A 7,500-nucleotide genomic window follows, 5' to 3' on the forward strand; every position below is an offset into this window, starting at 1 on the left:
CGAGCACTCGGAGATGCGGTGCAGCCCGCCGGAGTGACAGCGAAAGGCTGCGCACCGCTTTCCGCCTGCTAACTCGGCGTCCGTGAGACCGACCGACTTCGCTTTACCGCCGGAGCTAGAGTGGGGCAAGGGGCACGGTTGAGTACCGGAAGGATGACGTTCGCACACCGGGAAGTCGAGTGCCGGGCCGCTGAAAGCGAGCTCGGGGCCCCGGTTTGTCCGTCCCACCCGGAGGCCCATATCTCCGGAAGGCAAAGGCCGATTTCCACCGGGTATGGCTCGTTGTGTGCGGCCGGACCAGGCGCAGCGGACGGTACCGAGCACTCGGAGGTGCGGCGCTGCCCGCCGGAGTGACAGCGAAAGGCTGCGCACCGCTTTCCGCCTGGTAACTCGGCGTCTGTGAGACCGACCGACTCCGCTTTACCGCCGGAGCTAGAGTGGGGCAAGGGGCACCGTTGGGTACCGGAACGATCACGTTCGCACACCGGGAAGTCGAGTGCCGGGCCGCTGAAAGCGAGTAGGGTGCCACCGCTCGGGGCCCCGGTTTGTCCGTCCCACCCGGAGGCCCATATCTCCGGAAGGCACAGGCCGATTTCCTCCGGGTATGGCTCGTTGTGTGCGGCCGGACCAGGCGCAGCGGACGGTACCGAGCACTCGGAGGTCCGGCGCTGCCCGCCGGAGGTACAGCGAAAGGCTGCAAACCACTTTCCGCCGCCACCCTCCGCGGGCGTGAGACCGACGGTCATCGGGTTTGGTTCCGCGGCTCGAGCAGGACGAGGGGCAGCGAACGGTACCGGAACGAACCCGGTCGCACACCGGGAAGTCGAGTGCCGGGTCTCGAAACGGAGCCGGGTCGGCCCAGTTTAAAACGGAGAAGAGAGTGCTGCCCTCTGCGGGTGAAAACCTGGAAGTACGTTGGTTAATGATTTCCAGTTCACCCCGCTTGGTCAGGCCCACTCGGAGGCGGATAACTCCGGAACGCCGAGGCCGATTTCCTGCGGGTATGGCTCGTTGCGTGCGGCAGGAGGCGGCGCAGCGTACGGTACCGAGCACTCGGAGGTGCGGTGCTGCCCGCCGGAGTGACAGCGAAAGGCTGCGCACCGCTTTCCGCCTGCTAACTCGGCGTCCGTGAGACCGACCGACTCCGCTTTAGCACCGGAGCTAGAGTGGGGCAAGGGGCACCGAAGGGTACCGGAACGATGACGTTCGCACACCGGGAAGTCGAGTGCCGGGCCGCCGAAAGCGAGCAGGGTGCCACCGCTCGGGGCCCCGGTTTGTCCGTCCCACCCGGAGGCCCATATCTCCGGAAGGCACAGGCCGATTTCCACCGGGTATGGCTCGTTGTGTGCGGCCGGACCAGGCGCAGCGGATGGTACCGAGCACTCGGAGGTCGGGCGCTGCCCGCCGGAGGTACAGCGAAAGGCTGCAAACCACTTTCCGCCGCCTCCCTCCGCGGGCGTGAGACCGACGGTCGTCGGGTTTGTTTCCCCGGCTAGAGCAGGACGAGGGGCAGCGAACGGTACCGGAACGAACCCGGTCGCACACCGGGAAGTCGACTAGCGGGCCGCCGAAAGCGAGCACGGGGCCCCGGTTTGTCCGTCCCACCCGGAGGCCCATATCTCTGGAAGGCACAGGCCGATTTCCACCGGGTATGGCTCGTTGTGTGCGGCAGGACCAGGCGCAGCGGACGGTACCGAGCACTCGGAGGTCGGGCGCTGCCCGCCGGAGGTACAGCGAAAGGCTGCAAACCACTTTCCGCCGCCTCCCTCCGCGGGCGTGAGACCGACGGTCGTCGGGTTTGGTTCCGCGGCTAGAGCAGGACGAGGGGCAGCGAACGGTACCGGAACGAACCCGGTCGCACACCGGGAAGTCGAGTGCCGGGTCTCGAAACGGAGCCGGGTCGGCCCAGTTTAAAACGGAGAAGAGAGTGCTGCCCTCTGCGGGTGAAAACCTGGAAGTACGTTGGTTAATGATTTCCAGTTCACCCCGCTTGGTCAGGCCCACTCGGAGGCGGATAACTCCGGAACGCCGAGGCCGATTTCCTCCGGGTCTGGCTCGTTGCGTGCGGCAGGAGGCGGCGCAGCGTACGGTACCGAGCACTCGGAGATGCGGTGCAGCCCGCCGGAGTGACAGCGAAAGGCTGCGCACCGCTTTCCGCCTGGTAACTCGGCGTCCGTGAGACCGACCGACTCCGCTTTAGCACCGGAGCTAGAGTGGGGCAAGGGGCACGGTTGGGTACCGGAAGGATGACGTTCGCACACCGGGAAGTCGAGTGCCGGGCCGCCGAAAGCGAGCACGGGGTCCCGGTTTGTCCGTCCCACCCGGAGGCCCATATCTCCGGAAGGCACAGGCCGATTTCCTCCGGGTATGGCTCGTTGCGTGCGGCCGGACCAGGCGCAGCGGACGGTACCGAGCACTCGGAGGTCGGGCGCTGCCCGCCGGAGGTACAGCGAAAGGCTGCAAACCACTTTCCGCCGCCTCCCTCCGCGGGCGTGAGACCGACGGTCGTCGGGTTTGTTTCCGCGGCTAGAGCAGGACGAGGGGCAGCGAACGGTACCGGAAGGAACCCGGTCGCACACCGGGAAGTCGACTAGCGGGCCGCCGAAAGCGAGCACGGGGCCCCGGTTTGTCCGTCCCACCCGGAGGCCCATATCTCTGGAAGGCACAGGCCGATTTCCACCGGGTATGGCTCGTTGTGTGCGGCAGGACCAGGCGCAGCGGACGGTACCGAGCACTCGGAGGTCGGGCGCTGCCCGCCGGAGGTACAGCGAAAGGCTGCAAACCACTTTCCGCCACCTCCCTCCGCGGGCGTGAGACCGACGGTCGTCGGGTTTGTCTCCGCGGCTAGAGCAGGACGAGGGGCAGCGAACGGTACCGGAACGAACCCGGTCGCACACCGGGAAGTCGACCAGCGGGCCGCCGAAAGCGTGCTCGGGTCCCCGGTTTGTCTGTCCCACCCGGAGGCTGATATCTGAGGAAGTCCGAGGCCGATTTCCTCCGGCTAACTCGGCGGGCAATGTGTCCCCCCCCCACCATCTTCGGCTGATTACCGTGGCTGGACCGGATCAAGGAGCAACGGAACCGTGCCAGAACGACGTCGGTCGGACGGCGTGAACTGATAGTGCCGAGGCCGGAAACCGAGCCGGAAATGTGCACCGATTTATTGGTCCCACTCGCAGGCCCATATCTCCGGAAGGCCGAGGCCGATTTCCTCCGGGTATGGTTCGCTGCGTGCAGCCGGAAGGGGAGCAGCGGACGGCACTGAGCAGCCGGAGGTGCGGCGCTGCCCGCCGGAGCTGCAAGCGAAAGGCTGCGCACCGCTTTCCGCTGGCTAACTCGGCGGCCGTCAGGCCGACCGACTCCGCTTCAGCACGGGAGCTGGAGTCGGGCAAGGGGCACCGAAGGGTACCGGAAGGATCACGTTCGGACACCGGGAAGTCGAGTGCCGGGCCGCCGAAAGCGAGCTCGGGGCCCCGGTTTGTCCGTCCCACCCGGAGGCCCATATCTCGAGAAGGCACAGGCCGATTTCCTCCGGGTTTGGCTCGCTGCGTGCGGCCGGACGAGGCGCAGCGAACGGTACCGAGCACTCGGAGGTGCGGCGCTGCCCGCCGGAGGTACAGCGAAAGGCTGCAAACCGCTTTCCGCCTCCTCTCCCCTCGGGCGTGAGACCGACGGTCGTCTGGTTTGCTTCCGCGGCAAGAGCAGGACGAGGGGCACCGAGCGGTACCAGAACGAACCCGGTCGCACACCGGGATGTCGAGTGCCCGGCCCAAACCCGCTACCCCCCCCCCACCCGAAAGCGAGCCACGGTTTGTGGATTAAAAGTGAAGCGGCAAAGATTTGTAAAACAGCGTGAAATGATGAACCAGAAGCCCAAAGTAATGGTGGGAATAAAAGTTCCGAAATGTGAAATGGTGAACCAGAAGTTGTGTGAACTGTTTAACCCAAAGTGGCAAAAATGGATTAAAAGGGGTGAAATGATCGACCGCAAAGCAGGGCAAGCATTAAACAAAAGCAGCAGCATTTTTTAAAAAGGGACAAATGGTTTACCAGAATCCCAAAAGAATGCTCAGAGACTTAAGTGCCAAAGGGGAAATGGTTAACCAGTAGCTGGGTGAACTGTTTAACCAAAAGTGGGAAAAAGGATTAAAAGGGGTGAAATGATTAACCAGAAGGCGAAAGCAATGTGCCGCGTCAAAGTCCTAAAGGGGAAAAGGTTGACCATAAAGCAGGGAAATGATTAAACCAAAGCAGAAAAATTCAGTAAAAAGGGGCAAGTGGTGAACCAGAAGTTGGGTGAACTGCTTAACCAAAAGTGGGAAAGAGGATTAAAAGGGGAGAAATGTTGAACCAGATGTCGAAAACAATGCGCGGCGATGAAGTCTGAAAGAGGAAAAGGTTGACCGCAAAGCAGGGAAAGGATTAAACAGAAGCAGCAATATCTTTTAAAAAGGGACAAATGGTGAACCAGAATCCCAAAAGAATGCTCAGAGACTTAAGTCCCAAAGGGGCAAATGGTTAACCAGAAGCTGGGTGAACTGTTTAACCAAAAGTGGGAAAAAGGATTAAAATGTTGTGAAATGATTAACCAGAAGGCGAAAGCAAAGTGCGGCGGCGAAGTCCTAAAGGGGAAAAGGTTGACCATAAAGCAGGGAAATGATTAAACAAAAGCGGAAAAATTCAGTAAGAAGGGGCAAATGGTTAACCAGAAGTTGGGTGAACTGCTTAACCAAAAGTGGGAAAAAGGATTAAAAGGGGAGAAATGTTTAACCAGATGTCGAAAACAATGCGCGGCGATGAAGTCTGAAAGAGGAATAGGTCGACCGCAAAGCAGGGAAATGATTAAACAAAAGCAGAAAAATTCAGTAAAAAGGGGCAAATGGTGAACCAGAAGCTGGGTGAACTGCTTAACCAAAAGTGGGAAAAAGGATTAAAAGGGGAGAAATGTTGAACCAGATGTCGAAAACAAGGTGCGGCGATGAAGTCTGAAAGAGGAATAGGTCGACCGCAAAGCAGGGAAAGGTTTAATCAAAAGCAGCAATATCTTTTAAAAAGGGACAAATGGTGAACCAGAATCACAAAAGAATGCTCAGAGACTTAAGTCCCAAAGGGGAAATGGTTAACCAGTAGCTGGGTGAACTGTCCAACCCAAAGTGGGAAAAAGGATTAAAAGGGGTGAAATGATTAACCAGGAGGCTAAAGCAATGTGCCGCGGTGAAGTCCTAAAGGGGAAAAGGTTGACCAGAAAGCAGGGAAAGCATTAAACAAAAGCGGCAACATTTTTTAAAAAGTGGCAAATGGTTAACCAGAATCCCAAAAGAATGCTCAGAGACTTAAGTCCCAAAGGGGAAATGGTGAACCAGAAGCTGGGTGAACTGGTGAACCAAAAGTGGGAAAAAGGATTAAAAGGGGAGAAATGATTAACCAGGAGGCTGAAGCAATGTGCCGCGGTGAAGTCCTAAAGGGTAAAAGGTTGACAAGAAAGCAGGGAAATGATTAAACCAAAGCGGAAAAATTCAGTATAATGGGGCAAATGGTTAACCAGAAGCTGGGTGAAATGGTTAACCAAAAGTGGCAAAAAAAGATTTAAAGGGGAAAAATGATTAACCAGAAGTCGACAACAATGCTCGGCGATGAAGTCTGAAAGGGGAAAAGGTTGACCAGAAAGCAGGGAAACGATTAAACAAAAGCGGCAACATTTTTTAAAAAGTGGCAAATGGTTAACCAGAATCCCAAAAGAATGCTCAGAGACTAAGTCCCAAAGGGGAAATGGTTAACCAGAAGCTGGGGGAAATGGTTAACCAAAAGTTGCAAAAATGATTAAAAGGGGTGAAATGATTAACCAGGAGGCTGAAGCAATGTGCCGCGGTGAAGTCCTAAAGGGGAAAAGGTTGACCACAAAGCAGGGAAAGCATTAAACAAAAGCGGCAACATTTTTTAAAAATTGGCAAATGATTAACCAGAATCCCAAAAGAATGCTCAGAGACTAAGTCCCAAAGGGGAAATGGTTAACCAGAAGCAGGGGGAAATGGTTAACCAAAAGTTGCAAAAATGATTAAAAGGGGTGAAATGATTAACCAGGAGGCTGAAGCAATGTGCCGCGGTGAAGTCCTAAAGGGGAAAAGGTTGACCACAAAGCAGGGAAAGCATTAAACAAAAGCGGCAACATTTTTAAAAAAGTGGCAAATGATTAACCAGAATCCCAAAAGAATGCTCAGAGACTAAGTCCCAAAGGGGAAATGGTTAACCAGAAGCTGGGGGAAATGGTTAACCAAAAGTTGCAAAAATGATTAAAAGGGGTGAAATGATTAACCAGGAGGCTAAAGCAATGTGCCGCGGTGAAGTCTGAAAGAGGGAAAGGTTGACCAGAAAGCATTAAACAAAAGTGGCAACATTTTAAAATAATTGGCAAATGGTTAACCAGAATCCCAAAAGAATGCTCAGAGACTAAGTCCCAAAGGGGAAATGGTTAACCAGAAGCTGGGGGAAATGGTTAACCAAAAGTTGCAAAAATGATTAAAAGGGGTGAAATGATTAACCAGGAGGCTAAAGCAATGTGCCGCGGTGAAGTCCTAAAGGGGAAAAGGTTGACCAGAAAGCAGGGAAAGCATTAAACAAAAGCGGCAACATTTTTTAAAAAGTGGCAAATGGTTAACCAGAATCCCAAAAGAATGCTCAGAGACCAAGTCCCAAAGGGGAAATGGTTAACCAGAAGCTGGGGGAAATGGTTAACCAAAAGTTGCAAAAATGATTAAAAGGGGTGAAATGATTAACCAGGAGGCTGAAGCAATGTGCCGCGGTGAAGTCTGAAAGAGGGAAAGGTTGACCAGAAAGCATTAAACAAAAGTGGCAACATTTTTTAAAAATTGGCAAATGGTTAACCAGAATCCCAAAAGAATGCTCACAGACTAAGTCCCAAAGGGGAAATGGTTAACCAGAAGCTGGGTGAAATGGTTAACCAAAAGTTACAAAAATGATTAAAAGGGGTGAAATGATCAACCAGAAGTCGAAAACAATGTGCGGCGATGAAGTCCTAAGGTGGAAAAGTTACCCAGAAGGCAGGGAAATGATCAAACGAAAGCAGCCAAAAAATTATTAAAAGAGGGGAACTGATGAACCAAAAGATGAGAAACGGCCCGCAGAGACTAAGTCCAAAACGGGAACTGGTGAACCGGAAATGATTAACCAAAAACTAAGTCCGAAGAGGGAACTGGTAAACCAGAACTGAGTAACCAGATTTTTAAAATTAATTATAAATGGGGAAACGATTGAGCAAAAGGCGGAAATTAAGTCACAGGGACCAGGTCCGAAAGGGCAAGAGGTTACCCCGTAGGGGGCATTCGTCAACTCAATCTGAAAATTTTGGAGGCAAATCTGACCAAAATGCGGAAATCGGACCACACCGCGAGGGGCGCCATTCGACGGGGCAGGGGTAGACGCGTCGAACGGTGCCTGAAGGTCCCGGCTGCGACACGTGAGTCCGGAGATATGGCCAGTCAA

Source organism: Heptranchias perlo, unplaced genomic scaffold (genome assembly GCF_035084215.1).
Source record: "Heptranchias perlo isolate sHepPer1 unplaced genomic scaffold, sHepPer1.hap1 HAP1_SCAFFOLD_274, whole genome shotgun sequence".
NCBI lineage: Eukaryota > Metazoa > Chordata > Chondrichthyes > Hexanchiformes > Hexanchidae > Heptranchias > Heptranchias perlo.